Source organism: Equus asinus, chromosome X (assembly GCF_041296235.1).
Source record: "Equus asinus isolate D_3611 breed Donkey chromosome X, EquAss-T2T_v2, whole genome shotgun sequence".
NCBI lineage: Eukaryota > Metazoa > Chordata > Mammalia > Perissodactyla > Equidae > Equus > Equus asinus.
In genome coordinates this window covers 33016635-33043679 of record NC_091820.1, presented here as the reverse complement: position 1 = coordinate 33043679, position 27045 = coordinate 33016635, and positions in this window count along the sequence as shown.

Genomic DNA, 27045 nt, shown 5'->3' with positions numbered 1-27045 from the left:
GTTTCATAGAGTTCTTTTTCTGGAGTTTTGTCCTGCTCCCATGCTTGCAACTTATTCCCTTGTTTCCTCATTTTGACTCTTTCTCTGTGCTTATATCTATCTATTAGGTGGGTCAGCCACATCTCCTGATCTTGGAAAAGTAGCCTTGTGTAGGAGATCCTTTTTGAGTGCTGGCAATGTGCTTCACTCTCAGCACCAGTTCCAAATGTTTCAGGAGTTACCTTTGTTTCGGCTACATGTGTCCTTCTGTCATGGCTGGGTTCCTCTTGCTGCAAGTGCCCAGGGAGTCTAGGCTGGTCCCCTGACTGGCTGGTTGTTGTTCTCAGCTGTGTGTGGCTGCAATGGATCCTCCTTCAGTTTATCAGGTTTGGGGAGCCCCAGTATAGTTAACTGCAAGGTCTAACCGCAAATTCTTGTTGCAGTTTTTCTGTTGAGTGGGCCCCCAGCATGGCTTGTTGTGAGGCTCAGGGGCTTACAGTTGATGTAGGCCTCCAGCCTGCAAAGCTATTGTCAGCTGTCTCAGGATTTCATCTGAGTGGGGCTGGCCCCAGGTATGGGAGAAACCAATTGTTTCAGGCTTTGGAAGGTGGGACCAATCCCCTATGTGACTATTCAAGAAGCATAGGTCTTCTGCTGCTGATAAGCACCACAGCCCACATATCCACACCACCCAACATATTCCTGGCCCATGCACACTTCCAAACCCCCTAGACGGGACCCACGTGCCCCACTGCAGAGGCCCATACACACTCCATCAATGCCCCACACTCTCCACCCACTCCTCACACATGCCCTGCTCCACAGACGTGGACTCAGTAACCTGCCTGCAGAGGATCCAGGCACCCAGTCTATGCAAGCCAAAAAGTTGCCTGAGGTCTTGCTGTTGGGTGAGGCCAGTCCCTAGGGTGAGCTGCCTTCCCTGACTGAGCTCGATTAAATTGGCACTCTAGTGTGCTGGACAGACTCGGGGCTAAGAGGCCAGAGGAAGATCTCCAGTGGGGTCTTCCAGTGTCTGTGTCAACACACCTGTACTGGTCACAATAATGACTGCTGCCAATGTCTCACTCCCTGGAGAGGTCTCACCTCTCACCAAAATGTACCCAGAGCCTATCAGGTGAGTCTATTTTCACCAAAGGATGGTGCAGCTTTCTTTCTGGTGATTTTAGGTTGCTTCCTGAAACAACTGCATTTGTGCACAGGCCCTTTAAGAACTGGCTTTTTTCTGCTGATGTCTGATAGCTTTTCTGGGCATATTCCTTGTTGTTAATGGTCAGAAAAGCCAGACATTATGAGACTTGTCTCAGTTGTACTGAGTCCAAAGGGTGCTTTTAGCAGCACTGTTCCTCTGCTCAGGCCCCCCACTCCTCTAGGGAAGGCTGCATACCTTAGGATTCCTCCTGGATGGCCAGCTGTGAATGTCCATGGTTTGTGAAGGTATCTTTTTTCTCTCCAGAGAGGAATTTCTGCCTCTTCTGCCTCAGTCAGGACTGTCCCTTGTTGTGGGAATTCTTTTTATACAGTGTTAAGTTCTCTTTCAGGTGTAATTTTTCCAAAAATAGTTGCAACTTGGTTGTGTTCATAGGAGGAGGTGAATTCAGAGTCCTCCTACACCACCATATCAACACTCTTCTCCAGCAAAACATGTTATAGTCATTTTACCTCCTCTTTCTTTTTAGCCCTTTACCCTTTCTTTCAGGGATGCTTTGCTACAAATTTTGAAATCACATCCACAAATTCTTGTCTTCTACAATCACTTGAAATACTAATATAATATCTCCTTATTCTTCAAAGTCTTATTCTTTTAGTCCACTACTCTCTTAGTTGTCTGCTGGTGGAAAGGATTCAAAGGAAAAATTCATGAAAGGTCTTAATGACTAAAAATGACAACAAGAGTCACATCTCAATGATGGAACAGATTTCCCTAAAAACAAAACACTAAACTCTTCAACATTTGAGCAGTGAAACCAGAAGCAGCTCCTAAAGGAGAGGGAAGGGCAGCCATCCAGGCCACTCCTAAGAGTATCACCTTATGGGTCCTTTCCCTTGCAATCCATTCACTCTGATTCCCACTGCCAGCAAGTTATGCTTTTCCTGCTTTTAAAATTCTGTTTCAAAGCTAAAACGAAGTAGCATTTAAAAATATATATATAACCATATAATATGTGTGATAGTACCTGGCCAATTGGCAGAATTATGACCCTTGTTTATAAAGCTTCAACAAATGTTTCAACCCTTATAAGATTAGGGTATCTATATCTATTATTCTATTATCCAAAATTACAAATTATTACTGACCTACAAAATACCTTAATTCTACAAAATTGTTAACCTAACATCTGAAGGGATATCCTCCCAAAATCTTTCTGTGATATTTGCATTTTAAAAACCACAATCTCTAATGATGAGATCAGGGAGTATGAAGCAGGTAAGGGAACTGGGAGAGCCTCACGTAAAACCTATAATGCAGTTTAAACTTAAAACAGACCACACTGTGTTCCAGAATTTAGATTACACAGGAATCTCTGAAGGATGTGTATCACTGACAAAGATTCTCTCCTCGACTGAACTTTTCTCAGGCTCTTCCTGAGCTCTCTTTGAACTAGGCCTCAACATTTGAACTTCTGTGTCCAGCTTTGCATTTTGTAATCTTAGCAAGAATCCTGCTAAGTAAGGTTAGCCAGAATCCCCCCCAACACCTGATGTTTCTTCTTAATAATTGTGATGGTTAATTTTATGTGTCAATTTGACTGGGCAAGGGATACTGAGATAACTGGTTAAACATTATTTCTGGATTTGTTTGTGGGTGTTTCTGAAAGAGATCAGCATTTGAATTGGTGGACTGAGTAAAGCAGATGACCTTCACCAATGTGGGTGGGCATCATCTAAACTGTTGAGGTCCTGAATAGAACAAACTGGTGGAGGAAGGTTGAATTTGCTCTCTTCCTGACTGATTGAGTCAGGATATCAATCTTCTGCCCTCAGTGCTCCTGGTTCTCAGGCCTTCAGACCCAGACTGGAATCTACATCATTGGCTCTCCACCTCTCAGGCCTTCAAACTATACCACCAGCTTTCCTGGGTCTCTAGCTTGCAGATAGCAGATAATGGGAATTCTTAGCCTCCATAATTGTACAAGCCAATACCTTATAATAAATCTCTTATATACGAATAGGAGATTATTATGTAAATATATATTCATATATAGATAATTTAATAAATATAAATATAACTATCATATAAATATAGATATGCATAATATTGATTCTGTTTTTCTGGTGAACCCTAATACAGTAATTTTCTATCCACTGACTGCCTCCCCACTTTGCTCCTCTGCTCATTGCTTATAAATTTCCACTTTTCCTTGTTGCATTTGGAGTTGAGTCCAATCTCTCTCCCTGATTATAGGACCCCATTGTAGACGTCCCTACATCTATCATGATAGTCCTGAATAAAGTCTGCCTTACTGCTCTTTAAGTGTCATGAATAATTTTTTCTTTAACATTACCTTGAAATTCATCCACTTTTGCATTATTCTGATAATTTGTACAATGTCAACAATGAGTGCCTTGGCAAGAAGCTGCATGCTTAGCCTAAATGGAAGAGAAACAAAATAATTGTTGAAGCAAATTGTGTTGAGTTGGAAAGAAACTGTAAGTGACACAAAGATAAAGGAGAACAGCTTATAACAGGTAAGGCTTGAAGGTATTTTTCCCTCTTTTGTTACTCATACCAACTTAGCCAGAATTATTTAGTGAAACCTGTTATCACGGAAAGTGTGTATAATTTTGTTGTCAAAGAACCCCTGGGGCAAGCCTTCCATGCAGAGAGCATGACTACTGGGAAGAGAACTGCCAAACTTTCCTTATGTTTCCCCAAATAAGCAGTGTTGACACACCCAAGGTGGGAACAAGCAGTGCTACCTTATCTCCTTTTCCTTCCCCAAGTATTACCCTCTTTCAACTAAGTATTATAATACCTTGGGCCTAGATATTAAGAAAAGTGTATTTGAAAAGTAATAACTTTCTTGACCATCTTATCTAAAATAACCCAAGCACCCTGCCCAATCCTGCCCACTCTATCACCTTACCTTGCTTTATTTTTTCATAACATTTATCATAACCTGATATTATATAATGTATGTTTTTACTAGAATCCAAACTCCCCAAGGAGTCTATTTTATTCACCTCTGTTTCTCCAGCACCTACAGTGATGTCTTACCTGTAGTTGGTGTTCAAAAAATAATTAATGAATGACTGAATGAAAAAATGAGAGAACCCTTGAACTCTGTCAATGACATTGCCTGTACAAATAAGGTTTTCTTGTCAGTGGAGCACAGAAGGAAGAGTAGACATAAAACCAAGACAAGCTACAGTCCCTGTTTTTTATTCTCTTACATTTCCCTGAAACATGTGCTTGAACATATATAAAACATGGAAGGGAACAAAACAAAGCTGCACAAATGGGGGTTGAAACTACAACAGATGCATCTTGTTGAAGAGGAGTTTTGACAAGAGATTCACAGTATATTTTTTCTTGGAAACTCAAAGAACATATGCTTATGATGATTGGACTTATTTCTATATTTTGCTTTTGGGATAAAAAGATGTAAAACCCTTCCTGATAGTTCAGCATAATTGAATGATGGCATGCTTTGGAGTTAAAAAGACTTGGAGTTCTAATTTCAAATGGGCTAAGTGCCTTCCCTACTTGGAGCCTTATTTTCTTCATCTGCATAATTCGTAAAAAAATATTTAATGGACCCTAGTATACAGAAGGTAAGTAATAGAGGTAGGATTTTATTCAAGGTCTGTTTGACCCTAAATAGAACCTAGGAATTTGTGCTTTAATGAGGTGAATGCTTCCATTGTTACATTCCTCAACATGTTCTTGTGAATTTTACTGACAGACAGGGCATAGGTTGTAGCAACAGTGAATAAATATTTACTTATAGTAATATATGAGGAAATGATCTATCTAGTCCCTTTCTGCTGTTGTTTGTTTTTAAGAAGTTTCTGACCTGCCCCAGCCTAAGCTTTGTTTCAGAGTAGGTAACCCTGGTCACCAAGGTTATTGGGAAGGAAGTGCCAGTCCAAAGCCAAAATATATACAAGTGAAAGTATAGGGTTATCTTTGTATACTAGAGAAACTAAAATTACATTTAAAAACTAATCATAGCAACTAGTGTTCATTTATTTATTATTTCAACAAATATTTATTGATTACCTGCTATGTGCTACACACTGCTCCAGGCACTGGGGGTTGCAACAGTGAAAACAAAATTGACAGTCTCTTACTACTCTCACAGAGCTTAAACTCTATCTGGGAAATAGACAACAAACAAGGGGAAAACAAAAAGGAATGTTTCAGAGAGTAAATAATACAAAATAAAGCAGGGCAATGAGTTAAAGAATGATGACAGGGGAAGGCTACTTGAGACAGCGTGGTCAAGGAAGGTTTCTCTGAGGAGATGACATTTGAACTTAGGCCTGAATGAAATGGAGTGTGAAATGCAGTCCAGACAGAGGAAACACAGGTACAAGGACCCTAAATCAGGAACTAGCTATTGTGCTCAAGGAATACAAAGAGAAGCAATTCAACTGGAGTACAGAGAGTGAGGGGGAGAGAGTTAGGAGTTGAAGTCAGAGAAATAGGCTGACATCATATGAAATAGGGCCTTGTAGGTCATTTTAAGAATTTCAACTTTTATTCTGAGTAATATGAGAGCCTCTGGAGAGTTCTAAGTAGTGACATTCTATCATCTAATTTATGTTTTCAAAAGACTACTCTGGATGCTAGATTGTAGGGGGACAAAGGTAGGTGCAGAGAGACCAGAGAAGAAACTGTTGCAGTCATCCAGGCAAGAGCTGGGCAAGTGTGGCTACAGTTGAGGTGGAGAGAAGTAAATGGATTCTGGATATGATTGAAAAGTAATTTTTGCTAAGTTTTTCATTTGAGCTACTGGATGTACGGTGGTTTACTGATATGGCAATGATGGGCAGAATTTGTGGGGTTGAGGGGGCAAAGGGTCTTTTGGAGGGCATGTTAAGTATTATGTGCCAGGCACTAAGCTAAGTGTTATACATACATCACTCATTTAGTCCAAGAAAAGAGCCTATGTGTATTAATCCCTTTTCAAAAGATAGGAAAACTGAGTCTCAGATAAGAAGTAATTTGCCTAAGTTCACTCAGCTAGTGAATGTCAGAACATTTGAATTCAGATATGCTCATGTTCCTTCAATTCTGCAATATTATTTCACAGACTCTATTTGGCCTGACCCTTTATAACATCTCCAACTTCATCTGATACCCCTCACTTCCCTATGTGTGATGCTCCAACCACACTGGCTTCCTTGCTATCCCTTGAATATGCCAAACACATTCCTGCTTCAGAGTCTTTGCACTTGCTGTTACCTCTGTCTGAAATGATATTTTCCCAGACAGCCACATGGTCTCCTCTCTCCCTTCATTCAGATCTCGGCTTAAAAACCATCTTATCACAGAGATTGTCCTTGACCATCCTATGTAAAATAGTTGTATCTCACTGTCCCTCTCTATCATCTTAATCTTTATTTTTCTTTGTAATACTTAGAATCATTTGTCATATTATATATTTACCTGTTTGTTTATTTTCTCTTTTACTATAACTAATAAAATATAAGCTCTTTGAGAGCAAATATTTATGTCTTCCTTGTTCAATGCTGTATTTCTATTGCCTAGAACAGTGTCTGGCACTAAGCTCACAAAATGTTTAATTGAATGGATATATGAACATTGGGTTTTATGAAAGTGAGCCCAGCAGATTTAATGATTTAAAACTTTAGATCAATGCTTCTGAAAAATGAGTGCGTACTACCAGATTCAAACTCTGTAGTACAGCACTATGTTTATTGGTTAAAGGACATCACTGGGAATTAATTATTGGACTTCTAACTCTAATTCTGTTATTCACTCTCCACTACTCTTTCTCCACCAAATTGTCACAACCTCTATACAGAAACATAAAACTAACGTTTATTGATCATGACCTTAAAGAATTTTATAGAGCAGAATTTTACCCCAACTCCTCCCCCATCCTTAGTGAAAAAAATTGTTAAAAATTTTTGAAAATTACATTGGCGGTGGGGGTAGAGACAAGCTGGTAAGAGTAGTATAAATTTAGAACCAAATTATTTCAATTACAAAGTAGTTTTAAGAAATAAGTTCAGTACAGTAGATATTTTTACCTCTGTCTGGATACCAATAACTTTTAGTGCATAGAAATAGAATATTTCTAGATCTGCTGAAGGTAAGCTAACATAGGCTCAAAAATTGGTGACCATTATTTATAATAATATATCTTCTTGAGGCCTGAAGGGACATAGAGGAAGAAGTAGTCCCAGAACTGCAAGCAGGAGAGAAAGCCACCCAAAACAGAGCTATGGCTATGGGTAGAAGAACAAAGCCACTGACAAAACTGGAACACAGAGAATAATATCTTATCTTCTCTCTCATTCTGCCCTACGAATGCCTTCTTGTGTCCTACATTGTCCAACTGCAGACAGAAATCAGAGGGCAAGAGAACACAAATGAGACAGTCCACTAAAGCCAGAATTTGGGGGCACAGAGTTGGGCAGAGACAGGCAGAGAATGGATCTGGAGCACAAATCTGGAATGAAGAGCATAATAGGGAATGATTAAAAAATCATAGTACACTCATACAATGAAATACTATGCAATGATTAAAAACAATAAAGTAGATTTATACGTATTGACGTGAAAAGAGGTAATAACATGGTGTTAAATGATAAAGCAAGTTGCAATACTATATATATAAACACTCCGATCTTGTTTTTTATTGAAGAAAGAAAAACAGAATTATCCATAAATATCTATACTTATGTGTGAACAGAAGAAAATATTTGAAAGGATACACCAAATCATTAACAGTGTTTACTCTTAGGGGGCCAGAAATGAGGAAGTATTGGAAAGTAGGAAGTTTGAGAGGAAGGCAAGAGGAGAGTATTTACCTATAATTTATATTTTTCTGTATTCTAATGTTTTACAACAAGCTTATATTTTTCTAGTACCTAAAAACAAAATAATTCTAACCTAATTTCTTGAAAGTATTCTGTAAAATAGGAAAATTCAATTTGAAATATCTGAAGTATTAAAATATCTATTTGACACTTATGGGTCAAATCTCATTTCAACGAAAGCTTCTGCATAGTCAAACTTGACCAATTTGGACTACCTGAGGGGAAAATTGGTTGGAATTCATGGAAAATATCAAGTATATAATTTTTTTAAATCAGCTGTATTAAGTCTATAGAATAGTGACAAATGTTTTTGAGCAGTGATCTTCAGTGATTTAAGCATGAATACACAACTATCCCATTAGTGAATGAAACAAAATTAATACATAGATACTACACTAATACATAAGCTGCTCAATTCCAAGGCTATTAAATGAAAATTAACTTAAAAGGAAAAGAATCTTCATTTTTCTATGTATACCTTTTCTTTGATAATGTATCATGAATGTCCAGACTAAAGATCTAGTTGTCGTAGTCAGTTCCTCTATTTCCTCTCACCCAACATTAAAGAAATCACCTTTTATTTTACTACTATAGCTGCAGTATCTAATCTATCCATTCTCTTTTGGCCAGCTATGTTGCCATCACTATGTTTTGGACAACATTACCTCTGGCCCGCACAATTCCAATAGTAAGCTAACTGGTTTTCCAGTTCTTGTCAGTCTTCTAGTCTACATTCTGCCAGAGAAATTTTCCACAAAATAGCCCAGATCTCATAACTTCCAAGTTAAAAATATTTCTATAAATGCCCGTTACCTTCAGGAGAAATCAAACTTCTTAATTTGACTTACATAGCCTTCTTTTAATTTTTTCCAGCTTTATTGAGACATATTTGACATATAACTCTGTGCAAGTTTAAGGTGTACAGTGTAATGGTTTGATATACGTATATATTGCGAAATGATTGGCATAATAAAGTTAATTGACACATCGATCACCTCACACAATTACTTTACTTAACTGGTGAGAACATTTAACACCTACTCTCTTAGCAGCTTTCAGGTATATAATACAGTATTATTAACTGAAGTCACCATACTGTACATTAGATCCCCAGGACTTATACATCTTATAATTGGAAGTTTGTACTCTTTGACCACCACCACCCATTTCCCCATGCCCAAGCCCCAGGCAACCACTAATATATTCTCTGTTACTATGAATTCTGTTTTTTCAGATTCAACATATAAGCAAGATCATACAGTATTTGTCTTTCTCTGTCTGACTTAATACTTAGTATAACGCTCTCAAGGTCCATCCATTTTGTCATAAAGGCCAGAATTTCCTTCTTTTTTTACTACAGAATAACATTGCATTGTGTGTGTGTGTGTGTGTGTGTGTGTGTGTGTGTACATATGCCACTATTTCTTTATCCATTCATCCATTGTTAGTTGTTTCCATGTCTTGACTTTTGGGAATAATCCTGCAATGAACATGGGAGTGCAGCTATTTCTTTGATATAGTGATTTCATTTCATTTGGATATATACCCAGAACTGGGACTGCTGGATCATATGGTAGATATTTTTAAATTTTTTTGACAAATCTTCATACTGTTTCCGTTAGTGGCTATACCAATTTACATTCTTACCAACAGTGCACAAGGGCTCCCATTTCTCCACATCTTTACTGGGACTTGTTAGCTCTTGTTTTTTTTGGTAATATCCATTTTGACAGATGTGAGGTGATATCGCATTGTGATTTTCATTTGCATTTCTCTGATGATTAGTGATGTTGAAAACTCTTTCATGTACCTGTTGGCAGTTTGTATATTTTCTTTGGGAAAATGTCTATTCTGGTCCTTTGCTCACTTTTAAGTGGATTATTTCTTTTGCTATTGAGTTGTATAAGTTTTTTTATGTATTTTGGATATTAGTCTTTTATATGTGGTTTGAAAATATTTTCTTCTATTCATAGGTTGCCTTTTCATTTTATTGATAGTTTCCTCTGCTGTACAGAAGCTTTGTAATTTGATGTAGCCCAACTTGGTTAATTTTGCTTTTGTTTCTTGTGCATTTGGTGTCATATCCAAAAAATCATTGCCAAGACAAATGTTAATAAACTTTTCTATATTTTTTTCTAAGAGTTTTAAAGTTTCAGATTTTATATTTAAATCTTTAATCCATTTTGAATTGCTTTTCGTGAATTATGTGAGATAGGGGTGCAAATTCATTATTTTGTATGTGGATATCTTGTTTTCCCAACACCATTGATTGAAGAGACTCTCTTTTCCCCATTGAGTATTCTTGGATCCATTGTGAAATATTACTTGATCACATATATGAGGGTTTATTTCTGGGCTCTTGGTCTGTTCCTTTGGTCTATGTGTCTGTTTTTATGCCAACAACATACTGTCTTGATTACTATAGTTTCATAGTATAGTTTGAAATCAGGAGGTGTAATGCCTCCAGCTTTGTTCTTCTTAAGATTGCTTTAGCTTACTGAGGTCTTTTGTGGTTCCATGCCAATTTTAGGAATTTTTCTTTATCTGTGAAAAATGCCATTTAAACTTTGATAAGAATTGTGTTGAATCTCTAGATGGCTTTGGGTAATAGGGACATTTTAACAATATTAATTCTTCTGATCCATGAACACAGGAAATCTTTCCATTTATTTGGGTCTTCTTCAATCCTTTCATCAATGTCTTACATTTTTCAGTGTAGAGATCTTTTGCATCCTTAGTTAAATTTATTTCTGAGTATTTTATTGTTTATAATGCTGTTACAAAGGGAATTATTTTTCTATTTCTCTTTCAATAGTCCATTGTTCGTGTATAAAAATGCAACTGATTTTTGTATGTTGATTTGATATCTTATGTATTTACTGAAATCGTTTATTAGTTCCAACAGTTTTTTGATGAAGTCTTTAGGGTTTTCTATGTATGAGATCATGTCACCTGAAAACAGAGATAACTTTACTTCTTCCTTTCCAATTTGGATACCTTTTATTTCTTTTTCTTGTCTAATTGTTCTGGCGTCGACTTCCAATACTATGTTGAATAGGAGTCATGAGAGTGGACACACTTTTATTATTCCTGATATTAAAGGAAAGGTTTCATCCTTTCAAAGTTGAATATGTTAGCTGTGGGCCTATCATATATGACCTTCACAACTTTGAGGTATGTTCCTTCTATACCAAATTTATAGAAAACTTGTATATGAAAGGGTGTTGAATTTTGTTAAGTGCTTTTATTGGCAGCTACTGAAAGGATCATATGATTTTTATCTTTCATTCTACTACTGTTAGTGTATCATTTATATTTATTTGCATGTGTTGAACCACACTTTCATCTCAGGGATAATTCCCACTTGGTCATGGTGTATGATCCTTTTAATGTGCTGTTAAATTCTATCAGCTAGTATTTTGCTGAGAAGTTTTGTGTGTCTATATTCATCAGGATATTGATCTGTAGTTTTCTTTACTTGTGGTGTTCTTATCTGGCTTTGATATCAGGGTAACTCTGGCTTTGTAAACTTAATTTGGAAGTGTTCTTTCTCTTTAATTTTTTGGAAAAATTTAAGATGTATTGGCATTAATACTTCTTTACATGTTGAAACCATCTGGTCTTGGACTTTGTTGGGAGGGTTTTGTTTACTACTTCAATCTCCTCAGTCATTATTTGTCTGTTCAGATTTTATATTTCTTCATGATTCAGTTTTGGTACGTCAGATGTTTCTAAGGACATGTCCATTTATTCTGGGCTTACAATTTGCTGGGGTATAATTTTTCATAGTATCCTCTTAGGCTTCTTTGTATTTCTGTTGTGCCAGTTGTAATGTCTCCTCTTTCATTTATGATTTTGTTTATTTGAGTCCCTTCTCTTTTATTCTGTTTGTCTAGTTAAAGTTTTGTCAATTTTGTTTATCTTGTCAAAAACTACCTCTGATTTTTTTCTCCTGTCTTTGTAGTCTCTATTTTATTTATTTCCTTTAAGATCTTTGTTATTTCCTTCGCTCTGCTAAATTTGGTTAGTTTGTTCTTATTCTTCTCATTACTTGAGTTGTAAAGTTAGGTTGTTTATTTGAGATCAGTTTTTTTTCTTAATGTAGGTATTTATCATTAGAAACTCTTAAGAATTGTTTTTACTGCATCCTATAAGTTTGGTACATTTTGTTTTTGTTTTCATTTGTCTCAACATAATTTCTAATTTCTCTTTTGATTTCTTCTTTGACCCATTGACTGTTCAGCAATATGTTGTTTAAGTGTTACGTATTTGTGAATTTTCCAGGTTTACTCCTGTTATTGGTTTCTTGCTTCATACCACTGTGGTCGGAAAAGATACTTGATATTATTTCAATCTTCTTAAATTTGGTAAGGCTTGCTTTGTGTTCCAACATATGATGTGTCCTGGAGAATGTTTAGTGTGCACTTTAAAGGATTGTGTATTATAGTGGTGTAAGATAGAGGTTCTATACATATCTGCTAGGTCCATTTGGCCATTTGGCCTATAGTGTTGTTCAGGTCCACTGTTTCCTCATCAATTTTCTGTCTGGATAATGAATCCAAAGTTAAAATTTGAATATTGAAGTCCCTACTGTTATTGTATTGTTATCTATTTTGCCCATCATTTAAGGTATTATTTACTTTAAATATTTAGGTGCTCCAAAGTTGAGTACATGTATATTTACAATTTTTATACCCTGTTGATAAATTGAAGACTTTATCATGGTATAGCGACTATCTTTGTCTCTTGCAACTGATTTTGACTGGAAGTCTCTTTTATCTGATGTAAGTATAGCCATTGTTGCTCTCTTTTGGTTACTATTTGCATAGAATAACTTTTCCCATCCCTTCACTTTCAGGCTATGTGTGTCCTCATAACTAAAGTGTATCTCTTCTAGGCAGCATATTGCTCAATCTTGGTTTTTCTTTGTTCAGCCACCCTGTGTAGTTTGATTGGAAAATTCGATCCATTCACATTTAAAGTAATTATTGATAAGTAAGAACTTAGTATTGTCATTTTATTAGTTGTTTTATGTTTTTTTGAATTTCCTTTGTTCCTTTCTTCCTTGCTGTCTTCTTTGATGATTTGTTTTTTTCTCGTGGTATACTTAAATTCCTTTCTATTTATCTTTCTTTATATCTACTATAGGTTTTTTTCTTTGTGGTTACCATGAGACTTACACAAGTATCTTATACATGCAACAGTCTATTTTGAGCTGATAACTTACTTTCCATTACATAAAAAAGCTCTACACTTTTACTTCTCCTCTTCCCATGGGACTCACACGATTTAAATGTTTGTTGGCTTCATGATGTATCATAATTCACAAAGGCTTTATTCACCCTTTTTCATTATTTTTTCTTTTAGTTTCTCTAATTGGCTAATATCAAAGAAATTGTCTTCAAGTTTTCTGATTCTTTCTTCTGCATTTTCAAGTCTGTTGTTGCAGCTCTGTATTGAATTTTTCAGTTCTGTCACTGTATTCTTTATTTCCACATTTCTGTTTGGTTCTTTTTATGTTTTCTATTTTTTTATTAAACTTGTCATTTTGTTCATGCATTACATTTCTGATTTTTATCTAGTTGTCTATCTCTGTTCTCTTGCATTCGATTGAGTTTCTAAAGAATCATCTTAAAAGATGATTATTTTGGTTTCTTTGTCAGGTAATTCATAGATCTCCATTTCTTTGGGACTTGTTACTGGAGCTTTATTAGTTTCCTTTGATAGTGTCATATTTGTCTGATTCTTTATGATTTGTGTAGTCCTGCCTTAGTGTCTGTGCATTTTGAAGGAGCAAACATCTTTTCTAATTTTTAAATACTGGTTTTGGCAGTTAAATACCTTCTCTTGTCAGTTCTCTGTGGTGATAGAATTACCTCTAGAATTGTAGTTGTCCTGGGTTGGAGCTAGTTTATGTGGTTGTTGTTGGGTTTGCAGTGGGGTGTGCAGTTGACCAGCCTGTTACTAGGGACTCAGGTACACAGTGATTCTGTTTGGTCCCTGGGTGGGTGGGCCTGCCTCCAATACATTATTCAGTAAGGTGGTGCTGGGACCAGGGTCTGCTTCACTGTCTACAGTTATGTCCTCAGACAACAGGCCTATTACCAGATGCACAGGTGGCTGTGGCCCTCATTAGGACTCTGTGAGGTCTCCCATGTCACTAGGTAGGTCCTTGGGTAAGTAGGCATGACTTTGGACCATGGCTGAGAGAGGCTGCAGCCAAGTCCCAGGGCTGTCTCACAGTTCACAGCCAAGATTGAGGTCTGCAGACCTGACTCTGGAGGCATGAATATATGTGTTCCCACCAGGATTCTGGGGAGCTGGACTGCACCTTGACCACAGCTGGAGTGGCTGGAGCTATGTATGAGGCTGTTTCAGGATCTTTTGTTGAGCACATGGGAATGTCTCCCACTGGGTCCTTGTGCTGGCAAGACTGCTTATAAACTATGGCTGTGAGGGCCTGGAGCCCAGTATATGGCACTTTCAGGATCTCTGGGCACATAGATGGGAGTGTCTCCTACTGGGTCCCTAGGCCTTCAGGTCTGCTGGCAGACTGTGACTGTGAGGGGGCTGAAGCTGAGTATGGGGCCCTTTTAGGTCTCCAGAGTTGTATACAAGAGTATCTCTTGCTGGGTCCCTAGACTGACAGGACTACTGGCAGACTGCAGCTGGGAGGCACTGGAAGTGAATTTAGGGCCCTGTTCAGAATCTCCAGAGTTGCAGGTAGGATTGTTCCCTACTTGGTTCCTGGACCCAAACGACTACAGGCAGACTGTGGCTGTCAAGGGGCTGGATTCAAGTATGGGGAACTTTCAGGATCTCCAGTGAAACAGGCATGAGTATTTATTGCTGGGTCCCTGTGCAAGCAAGACTTCTCACAGACTGAAGCTTGCAGGGAGATGTAGTCAAGTATGGGACCCCTTCAGGATCTCCAGGGTTGCAGAAGGGAGTGTGTCCTGCTGGGTACCTGTGCCAACAGAACTATTCACAGGCTGTGGTTAGCAGGGACTTAAGCTCAATTATGGAGCCCTTTTAGAATCTACAGTCACACCAAGTTTGGTGAGCTTACCTCCAGGTGCTCCCAGATCACACCCGAGAGTAGCTGGAGCTGGTTCATGGGCCACTGTGGCAGGGTCCACAGGCAAGACCAAGGTCTTTGTACTCATTACCTGAGGCAAGACTCAGCATGATTCCTCCCAGGTCCTTAGTATATGATGCTGGTGACGGGAACAAAGCCAAATGGGGCTGAGCACTAGTCCTCAAGGATAAGTTGCTGTTTCCAAGTCTGTAGCCAGGACCTTATTTGGCAAGTCAACACCTGGGTGCCATACTGACTTCTCAAAATGGTTCTTTTCATCATGGAATCCACTGGGTTATCACAATCTATCTGGATCTCAAAGCTCCCACAAAGGCACTTTTGACTGTGAATGATAGTCAAATTATTGTTAAGGGGGATAAGAGCAGAGGACATCTTGTTCTACTATCACTCTCATAGCCTCCTGATTCTGACCAGAGCCTACATTTCCAGATTTATGATCCTTTCATTCTATATTTTTACCAAGACAGCCAACATGTGAATTTCTGAATTTGAATTTCTTTCCTGCTTTCTTGATTTTGCTGCAACTCCTTATGAGAAGTAGCATAGAATAATAGAGCACAGGCATTAGAATCACATAGTTTGGGCTTGGGTCCCAACTGTATCATTGTGTGACATGAGGACTTTAATCTTTGAGTCATAGTTTCTTCATTTGTGAAATAAAGATAGTAACAATACCTGCCTTGTAGAGTTGCTGTAGGAATTAAATAACTTTGCATTATCTTCCTTGTACAGATCTTGTTTATCTAAAACATTCTTTCTGTCTCACAAGTCGGTACTCCTTTTCTTGAGTACACATTAATTTATTGTTTGTATGAGAGAGAGAGAGAGAGATTGATTTAAGGCAGACTTTTTTTCTAATATCATTATCCATAATCCTGTCACTCTCAGGCATGACTCAGGCAAAGAGAACATGGCAAGAATCTAGCAGTCAGAAGTATTAAACAAGGTCAGTAAAAAAACCTCCCTAGCTGGTGAGGATGCCAGAGCCTCGGTTCAGCAAGTGACAGTTCCTTGGATTAAGACTGGTGCAGAGTTTCTCTTGTGTGTATCCTTCATAGGTGTTTTTTTGTCATTATCATGAGGCTTACATAGAACATTTTATAACAGCCTATTTTAAACTCATAGCAACTTCATTTTGATCACATACAAAAATTCTACTCTTTTACTCATGCCACATACATTTTATACTTTGATGTCACAATTTACATAATTTCATATGGTGTATCTATTAACAAAATATTGTATCTATGGTTATTTTTAATATATGTCTTTTAATCTTTGCTCTAGAATTTAGTGATTTGCACACCACCATTACAGTATTAGAGTATTCTGAAGTGACTATATATTTACCTTTTTATACTTTCATATATTTTCATATTACTAAATAGCATCTTATCATTTTAGCTTGAAGAACTTCCTTTTGCATTTATTGTGAGGCAGATCTAGCAATGATGAACTCCCTTGGCTTTTGTCTGTCTGGGAAAGTCTTTATAGTTCCTTAATTTCTGAAGGACAGATTTGCTGGGTTAGTTGGCAGGGTTTTTTTCTAGCACTTTGACTATATCATTCTACTCTCTCCTGGCAAGCAAGATTTCTGCTGAGAAAAACACAGATACCTTTATGGGGTTCTTTGTATATGATGTATTTCTTTTCTCTTGCTGCTTTAAAAGATCTTCTCTGTCTTCAATTTTTTGACAGTTTTATTATACTGCATCTCAGTGAAGTTCTCTTTAGGTTGAATGTATTTGAGGACCTTGGCACTGAACTGTGCCACCTTGAGGAAGGGGTGACACAGATAACTGAAACTGTTTTTTCTCATCTGCTTCAATGTGTCTCTTCTCAGATTTTTTTGTGTGTGTGAGGGACATTGGCCCTGAGCTAACATCTGTGCCCATCTTCCTCTATTTTATATGTAGGATGCTGCCACAGCATGGCTTAATGAGCAGTGCAGAGGTCTGTGCCCGGTATCCCAACCTGCGAACCCTGGGCTGCAGAAGCAGAGTGCATGAACTTAACTACTACATCACCAGGACAGCCCCAAGATTTTTTGCTCCAACAATATGTTGGAACTTCTTTGTTGGACTCCTAGACTCCCACAAAGGTATTCTTGTCCATGGGTGATTGTTAAGTCAGTGTTCTGTGAGAGGATGACAGTAGAAAATTCCTGTTCTGCCATCTTGCTGACTTACTGCAGGGAGTTTCCCAGAGATGAGTCATACGGGTGTTGAATCAGGCAGTGAATGATAAATATTCTTCATTTTCCTGGCATTTGATCCAACACTATCATATTGTATATGATTATTCTCTTCTGGATCTCCAGCAAATGTAACACATCCTGACAATGGGCTCAAACCCAGTACAAATGACAGTTTTATAGTACACAAAGTGTATTATTAGTATTAAATCAGCAATAATAGAATGCTGCAGTGACTATAAAACATTTTTTATTTTGTATGGTCTATACATTGATTACAGGGGAACCAAAATTGCAGAATAATTATTCCACTGGCAAAATACTTATTCATTGGCATATCCCAGTGCTTTAATGTTCCACCTTGAGAATCACTTTAATGCCTTAGGTCTTATCTTCACAATTTCCTTGTTAAAATGGATTATAAAGTTATGCTTAATATCTATTAAAATATTTGCTCATACTAATGTACTAAAGCATGTGTCTGAAGGAATAGAATGAGAGCACACACATTTTCAACGTGGGAAGAGGATAGGAAAATATCTGGAGCCTAGCCACTGTTTAGAAGGACAGGTCCAAGGAAACCCTGGTGGTGGGATCTCAGCTGCTCAGTAGAAATCCTAGCATATAAAAAACCAAGAGTTTAGGAGAGGAAGTGTTTAAATAAAGGGGACATTAAAAGTGGAGTTAGGTGAGGTCCAGATACTCACACTGAAGGTATCTTAATGCATGTAGAGGTAAAAGAATTCTAAGTGGATCAAGAGATGTTAAACAGCATCATCCAGACTCAGAAAGATACTTTCCAATTTCTGTTGTTGAACTCAAGCAAGTACTAACCCTGGCTTGACTGCAACAACTTGGACTTCTTTTTCTCTGGCCATTGGTCTTTGGATAAGAGATTAACTGATTTTACTCGTAATAATTAAATCACACAATATATACAGAATTAGAATGAGTACAGTAAACAAAGAGAGGGAGAATATACGCCTACTTTGCATGCTTTAATCTGTCAGCAGATATTTTTGAACATTGTTTTACTCCTTTGTGGTCGGGATGCACTTCTTGTTAAGACCGCACCCAGGGTCTGCTCCTCTGCCACTCTGTGCTCACAGAACCCCAGAAGACCTGGAAATGGTGTAGAAGTACGGGTTACACATTGCCTAGAAGAAAAACATGAACAAGTAATGTAGCAAAATCAACTACAAGGAAGGTCTCTGCCAACATGTAGGAGAATTCCAAGTTTCACAATCCCAAGACAAGTGAGCTTTTTTGAAATTCAGCCTATTCAGAGACTGGTTTATTCACAATTCTTTAGACTGGAGGTAGAAAACTAATGGACTGTAAGGCTGAATTCAGCCAGGAGACATGTTTGATTTGGCTGAAGGAGTGCTGAACTACCCAGAGTTATGTTGAAAACAAATTGAATCAATTCCCAACATTTAAAAATTAGAATATTTTACATAAAACTTGGATTTCTGTTTTTTCTTAAAAGGTGGGAATATATGAAGCTTGGTTTCTCGTTCCTGCATGGCAGCAAACAGCTGGAGTCCAGCAACTGATGAACCTTGTAACAGGGGCATGTGCTTTTGAGTTTGATACAATATAACCATTCCTTACTTTTTCTCCCAAACTGAGGATGTAAATACTGCCATTCATAATACCAATCTTCTTTACTCATCTACTTTATCTGCTTGGCACTCATGAGCATTTAAATTTGCAACTGAATTTGACCAATGCTTAACTGGAACATTTTGGGGGACAGAGGCATAAAGTCTTTATTCATTAAGTCAACAAACATTTATTGAGTTTGAGTCATGAAAGACATCTTGAAGTAGGTGGTGTCAGATCCAAGTCATGAAAGTTCTTCTAGAAGTAAAACTAAGCTAAGAGAATGGCATGACATTCAAGTTGAAGAGGATGGTGTGTTGCCAAGCTGTTCAAATCTGCATACCTCCTATAGTAAAAATTTGTCTATACCTATGGTCAACCAAATTCTTTTGCACATATTTCTAATATCAGGATAAATTTTCATGTTAAGAATCATATTCAGAAGCAAAATGGCATACTAGGAAGCTCTAAGTCCTTATTACCCCAAGGGAAGATACTAATGGCAGAATGGTGGAAATAACTTTACGTGTGCTCAGGAAAATAGTCAACCATCTACAGCAAACAAACAAATGCTGAACCAATAAAAAAAAACACGTTCAAAATAGTAGGAAATTTTGTGGTGTTTTTATTCACCTTTGTCCCAAACCCTCCCTGGTATGGCAGTCTTGGTGCAGAGGATGTGGCAACCAAGTTTGTTTCCTTGAATTAGAGGAAGCAGAGCGAACATTATTCACAACATTCTAACTGGTCTGTGAGCTGCCTGAAGGATTGGTCTCTGTTTTACCCAACTTGGAGCCCACATTGGGAAAAGTAGCATAACTCAAAACTCAGACTGGGAAAAGTGGCAGAAAAAGGCATACACTACTTGTAAGGCCACATAGAGACTACAGACCCCCAGAAACCTGGAGGAAGATGTTATGAGTAGATACATACAACAAATGAACTAAGGCCCTTTAGAGAAGCTGGGATAAAATTTTTTGGAAATTAGATATTCAAAAGCATCCATGAAATGGAGGAATTGAAAAGGCTACACACAGCCACATGCAACACACATGCTCAGAAAAGAACTGAACTTTTAACCTTGGGCTAAAATCATGATAAGCTAATAAGTAGAGGACATCTCTGGCAAAGAGTCAATCTCTAAAGATTGGGAGAGGTGGCGGCTTTTTCAAGTGCACTACTTTCAAAAAATATCACAAGGCATACAAAAAAACAGGAACAAAGTCCTATTCAAAGGTACAAAATAAACTTACAAAAATCATTCTTAAAAAAGAAGAAACATCAAACTAACTACATGAAAACTGTTAAAAAGATGTTTTCGATATGCTCAAATAGCTAAAACAAAACACAAAGAATTAAAAACAGAAAAGTGATACATTAACAAAATTTTATCAAAGAGGTAGAAATTGTGAAAGGAACCTGACATAAATTCTGCAGCTGAAAAATAAAATAACTGAATTGCAAAATTTACTAGAAATGTTCAACAACAGATTTGAGTAGACATAAGAATTAGCAAATGTGAAGACAGGACAATTGAAACTATTGAGTCTGAAGAGCAGAAAGAAAGAAAATGGAGAAAAGAGAACAGAACCTAAGGGAATTATGGAAGACAATCAAGTAGAGCAATGTACACATTGCTGAAATTTACACATTATGGGAGTCCCAGTAAGAGAAGAGAAGGGAAGAGAAGAGAAATGGGCAGACAGATTATTTGAAGAAATAATGTCTGAAAACTTCTCAATTTTGAGGAAATACATGAATATATAAATCCAAGAAGCTCAACAAACTCCAAGTATAATAAACTCAAAGAAACATACACTAAAGATATTATAATCAAACTATTAAAAGTCAAAGACAAATAGGTTATCTTGAAAGCAGGAAGAAAAATTTGATGCATCTCATGAAGGAATCCTCATTAAGAATATCAACTGATGGGCTGGCCCTGTGGCTGAGTGGTTAAGTTCGTGCACTCCGCTGCAGGCAGCCCAGTGTTTCATTGGTTCAAATCCTGGGCGCGAACATGGCACTGCTCATCAAACCACGCTGAGGCGGCGTCCCACATGTCACAACTAGAAGGACCCACAACGAAGAATATACAACTATGTACTGGGGGGCTTTGGGGAGAAAAAGAAAAAAAATAAAATCTTTAAAAAAAAAGAAGAATATCAACTGATTTCTCAGCATAAACCATGGAAGTCAGAAGGCAGTGAAAAAATATATTTAAAGTGCTTAAATAAAACTGTCAACTGAGAATTTTATAAACAACAAAACTATCTTTCAAAAATAAAGGGAAAATTAAAATACTCTCAGATGAACAAAAGTCAAGGGAGTTCATTACCACTAGATATGCCATAAAAGAAATGCAAAAGAAAATTATTTAGGTTGAAATGAAAGTTTACTAGACAGTAACCTGAAGTATTATGAATATATAAAGATCTCCAGTAAAAGTAAATACATTGGCAAATACAAAAGCCAGTATTACTACAAATTTTGTTTGTAACTCCACTTTTTACTTTCTACATAATTCAAAAAACAAATGCATAAAACTAATTATACATCTAATTTGATAGGTATATAATATATAAAGATGTAATTTATCAAGTCAGTAACTTAAACTGGAGGACATGGAGCTGTATAGGAGTGGAGTAGAGTTTTTATCTGCATTGAAATTAACTTGGTATCCATTCCAAATATACTGTTTCTCTCAGCTTTATTGAGGTATAATTGACAGATAAAACTGTAATATATTTAAAGCGTGTAATGTGATGATTCAATATCTGTATACATTGTGAAAGATTTTCCACAACTAAGTTAATCAACACATTCCATGACTTCATATATTTAATATTTTTGTCCTTGAGAATGCTTAAGTTCTACTATCTTAGCAAATCAAACTTATAGAATACAGTATTATCAGATATACATGAGAGCCTCAGACTTTATTCATCTTATAACTGAAAGTTTGTACTATTTTACCAAACTCTAGTCATTTTCCCCACTCCCCAGCAACAAGCAACTATTCTACTCCTCGTTTCTATGAGTTCAACTCTTATTTTTCTTTTTGAGATTCCACGTATAAGTTATACTATGCAGTATTTGTCTTACTCTGACTGGCTTATTTCACTTAACATAATGTCCTCCATGTTCATCTATGTTGTTGCAATGACAGGATTTCCTTCTTTTTAAAGGCTGAATAATATTCCATTATATATATATATGTGTGTGTGTGTGTGTGTGTGTGTGTGTGCATGTGTGTTTTCATACCTTGGCTATTGTGAATAATGCTGCATTAAATATGGGAGTACAGATACCTCTTTGAGAAAATGATTTTGTTTCTTTTGGAAATATATCCAGAAATGGGATTGTTGGATCATATGTTAGTTATATTTTTAATGACTAGAGGAACTTCCATACTGTTTTCTGTACTGGCTTCACCAGTTTACATTCTCACCAACAGTGTATAAGAGTTCCCTTTCCTCCATATTCCATTCAGCATTTGTTATCTCTTGTCATTTCGACAATGTACATCCTAGCATGTATGAAGTAATAGCTCATGAGTTTGATTTGCATTTCCCTGATGTTGAGTACCTTAGTGATGTTGAGTACCTTGACATTTACCTGCTGGCCATTTGTATGTCTTTTCTGGAAAAATGTATATACTCAGGTACTCTGCCCATTTTTTAATTGAGTTATTTGTGCTTTTTGCTGTTGAGTTGTACAAGTTGCTTGTATATTTTAGATATTAACCCCTTATTGAATATGCAGTTTGAAAATATTTTCTCCTACTCCATATGCTGCCTTTTCATTTTCTTTATGATTTACTTGCTGGGTAGAAGCTTTTTAGATTTATGCAGTCTCACCATTTAATTGTGTTTTTAATGTCTTTATTTTTGTGTAAAGTTCAAAATACCATTTCTAAGATCAATGTAGGGAGTTTTCCCCTATGTTTTCTTCTAGGCTTTTTAAGGTTTCAGATCTTCTGTTCAAGTCCTTAATACATTTTGAGGTGATTTTTGTGTATGGCGTATGGGGTCCAGTTTCATTTTTTTCCATGTGGCTATTCAGTTTTCTGAAAATCACTTATTGAAGAGACTATCCTTTCTGCATTGTATATTTTTGGCAACTTAACAAAAAATTAATTGACCATATATGGATAGGTTTATTTTTAGACTCTTTATTCTCTTCCATAGGTTTGTGTCTTTTTTTATGCCAATACCATACTGCTTTGATTACTATACTTTGTAATATAATTTGAAATCAGGAAGCGTGATGCCTCCAGCTGTTATCCCTTGTCAAGATTGCTTTGGTTATCCATGGTCTTTTGTGGTTCCATAGGAGTTTAAGGATTGTTATCTTTTCTGTGAAAAATGCCATTGGAAATTTCATAAGGATTACATTAAATCTCTAGATTCATTTGGGTGATATGGATATTTTAACAATATTAATTATTCCAATCCATAAACATGAAATATCTTTCCATTTATTTGTGTCCTCTTCAATTACTTTCATAAATGTTTTGCAGTTTTCACTATATAGATCTATCACTTCTTTCATTAAATATATTCCTATGGATTTTATTGTTTTTTATGCTATTGAGAGTGAGATTGTTTTCTTTATTTCTGTTTCCAGCAGCTTGTTTTTATTGTATAAAAATGCAACTGATAGTTCTATATTGATTTTGTATAATATGACATTACTGAATTTTTTATTAGTTCTAATAGTACTTTTTGTGGAGTCTTTTGGGTATTTTATTTATAAGATCATGTCATCTTCAAACAGGGTCAATTTTATCACTTTATTTTTGATTTGGATACATTTTCTTTCTTGACTAATTGCTCAGGCTGGGACTTCTGGTAGGATGTTGAATGCAAGCGGCAAGACCAGGTCTTTTTGTATTGTTCTTGAAATTAAAGGAAAAGGTTTCAGCTTTTAACTGTTGTATATGATGATAGCTGTGGGCTTGTTATATATGGCCTTTAGTATGTTGAGATATATTCCATCTATACCTACTTGTTGAAAGTTTTTATCAGGAATGATGTTGAATTCTGTTAAGTGCTTTTTCTGCATCTATTAGATGAAAATATAATTTTTCTTGTTTGAGTTCATAATAGTTTATGTCATTGTGAAATTTCAGTTGTACATTATTTCTTGACTGTCACCACATAAGTGCTCCCACTCACCCCCTGTGCCACTACCCTACTCCCTTCCCCTGGTAACCACTGAACTATGTTTTTTGTCCATGTGTTTGTTTATATTCCACGTATGAGTGAAATCATCTGGTGTTTGTCTTTCTCAGTCTGGCTTATTTCACTTAGCATAATTCCCTCCAGTTCCATCCATGTTGTCGCAAATAGGATGATTTTGTCTTTTTTATGACTGTGTAGTATTCCACTGTATATATATACCACATCTCCTTTATCCAATCATAAATTGATGGGCACTTGGAATATTTCCATGTCTTGGCTATTGTAAATAGTGCTACAATGAACATAAGGATAAATATGTTACTTTGGATTGTTTCTTTCAAGTTGTTTGAGTAGATACCCAATAGTGGGATAGCTGGGTCATACAGTAGCTCTATTTTTAGTATTCGAGGAATCTCCATACTGTTTTACACAGTGGCTGCACCAGTGTGCATTCCCACCAGAGGCGTATGAGGGTTCCCATTACTCCACATCCTCTCCAACATTTGTTATTTTTAGTCTTAGTGATTATAGCAATTTTAAGAGGCATAAGGTGGTATCTTAGTGTAGTTTTGATTTGTATTTCCCTGATGATTAGTGATGTTGAACATATTTTCATGTGTTTATTGGCCATCTGTAAATCTTCTTTGGAAAAATGTCTGTTCATATCCTCTGCCCATTTTTTATCAAGCTGTTTGCTTTTTTCTTGTTCAATTGTGTGAGTTCCTTATACATTATGGAGATTAATCCCTTATCAGATATATGATTTGCAAATATTTTCTCTCAATTGGTGGGTTGTCTTTTTGTTTTGATCTTAGTTTCTTTTGTCTTGCAGAGGTTCTTTAGTCTGATGAAGTCTCAATTGTTTATTTTATCTTTTGTTTCCATTGTCTGAGAAGACATGGTATTTGAAAAGATTCTTTAAGTTCAATGTCAAAGAGTGTACTACCTACATTATCTTCCAGGACTTTTATGATTTCAGGACTTATCTTCAAGTCTTTGATCCATTTTAAGTTTATTTTTGGGTGTGGTGTGAGATAACAGCCTACTTTCATTCTTTTGCTTGTGGCTGTCCAGTTTTCCCAACACCATTTATTGAAGAGACTGTCTTTTCTCCATTGTTGAAGATTAGCTGTCCGTAGATGTGGTTTTACTTTTGGGGTTTCAGTTCTGTTCAATTGATCTGTGTGTCTGTTTTTGTACCCATACCGTGCTGTTTTGATCACTATGGCTTTATAGTACATTTTGAAGTGAGGGATTGTGGCGCCTTCAGCTTTGTTCTTTTTTCTCAGGATTGCTTCAGCAATTCAGGATCTTTGGTTGCCTAGATGAATTTTAGGATTCTTTGTTTTATTTCCGTGAAGAATGTCATGGGGATTCTGATTGGGATTGCGTTGAATCTGTAGATTGCTTTGGGTAGTATGGACATTTTAACTACATTTATTCTTCCAATCCATGTGCATGTAATCTCATTCCATCTCTTTATGTCATTATCTATTTCTTTCAATAATGTCTTATAGCTTTCATTGTACAAGACCTTCACCTCCTTGGTTAAATTTATTCCTAGATATTCTTTTTTTGTGATTGTAAATGGAATTGTATTCTTGAGTTCTCTTTCTGTAAACTCATTATTAGAATACAGAAATGCAACTGATTTTTGTAAGTTGATTCTGTACCTACCCCACAACTTTATTATCATTGTTAATTATTTCTAATAGTTTTCCAATGGATTCTTTAAGGTATTCTTTATATAAGATCATGTCATCTGCAAAGAGCAAGAGTTTCACTTCTGCACTCCCCATTTGAATTCCTTTTATTCCTTTCTCTTGCCTAATTGCTCTGGCCAAAACCTCCACTACTATGTTCAATAAGAGTGGTGATATTGGGCACCCTTGTCTTTTTCCTGTTCTCAGAGGGATGGAGTTCAGTTTTTCCCCATTGATTATGATGTTGGCTGTGGGTTTTTCATATATGGCCTTTATTATGTTGACATAAGTTCCTTCTATCCCCATTTTGTGAAGAATTTTTTATCATAAATGGCTGTTGAATCTTTTCAAATGCTTTCTCTTCATCTATTGAGATGATCATGTGGTGTTTTTTCCTCATTTTGTTAATGTGGTGTATCATATTGATTAATTTGTGGATGATGAACCATCCCTGTGTCCCTGGTATAAATCCCACTTGATCATGATGTATAATCATTTTGACATATTGCTTTATTCAGGTTGCCAATATTTTGTTGAGGATTTTTGCATCTATGTTTGTCAGCGATATTGGCTTGTAGTTTTCCTTTTTTGTGTTGTTCTTGTCAGGTTTTGGTATCAGAGTGATATTGGCCTCAGAGAATGTGTTGGGAAGTGTTCCATCTTCACTAATATTTTGGAATAGCTTGAGGCGGATAGGTATTAAATCCTCTCTGAAAGTTTGGTAGAATTCCCAAGGGAAGTCGTCTGGTCCTGGGCTTTTATTCTTTGACATGCTTTTGATTACTGTTTCAATCTCTTTACTTGTCATTGGTCTATTCAGATTCTCTATTTCTCCTTGATTCAGCTTTGGGAGGTTGTAAGAGTCAAAGAATTTATCCATTTCCTCTAGATGGTCCATTTTGTTGGCATATAGTTTTTTGTATTATTCACTTATAATTCGTTGCATTTCTGTGATATCCGTTGTTATTTCTTCTATTTCATTTCAAATTTTATTTATCTGAGCTTTCTTTCTTTTTTCTTTGTAAGTCTGTATAGGAGTTTGTCTATTTTATTTATCTTCTCAAAGAACCACCTCTTTGTTTCACTGGTTCCTTCCCCTGCCTTTTTTGTTTCAATAGCATTTATTTATTCTATGATTTTTATTATTTCTCTCCTTCTGCTAACTTTGTGCTTTGTTTGTTCTTCTTTTTCTAATTCAGTTAGATGTAGTTTTAGATTGCTTATTTGGGATTTTTCTTGTTTTTT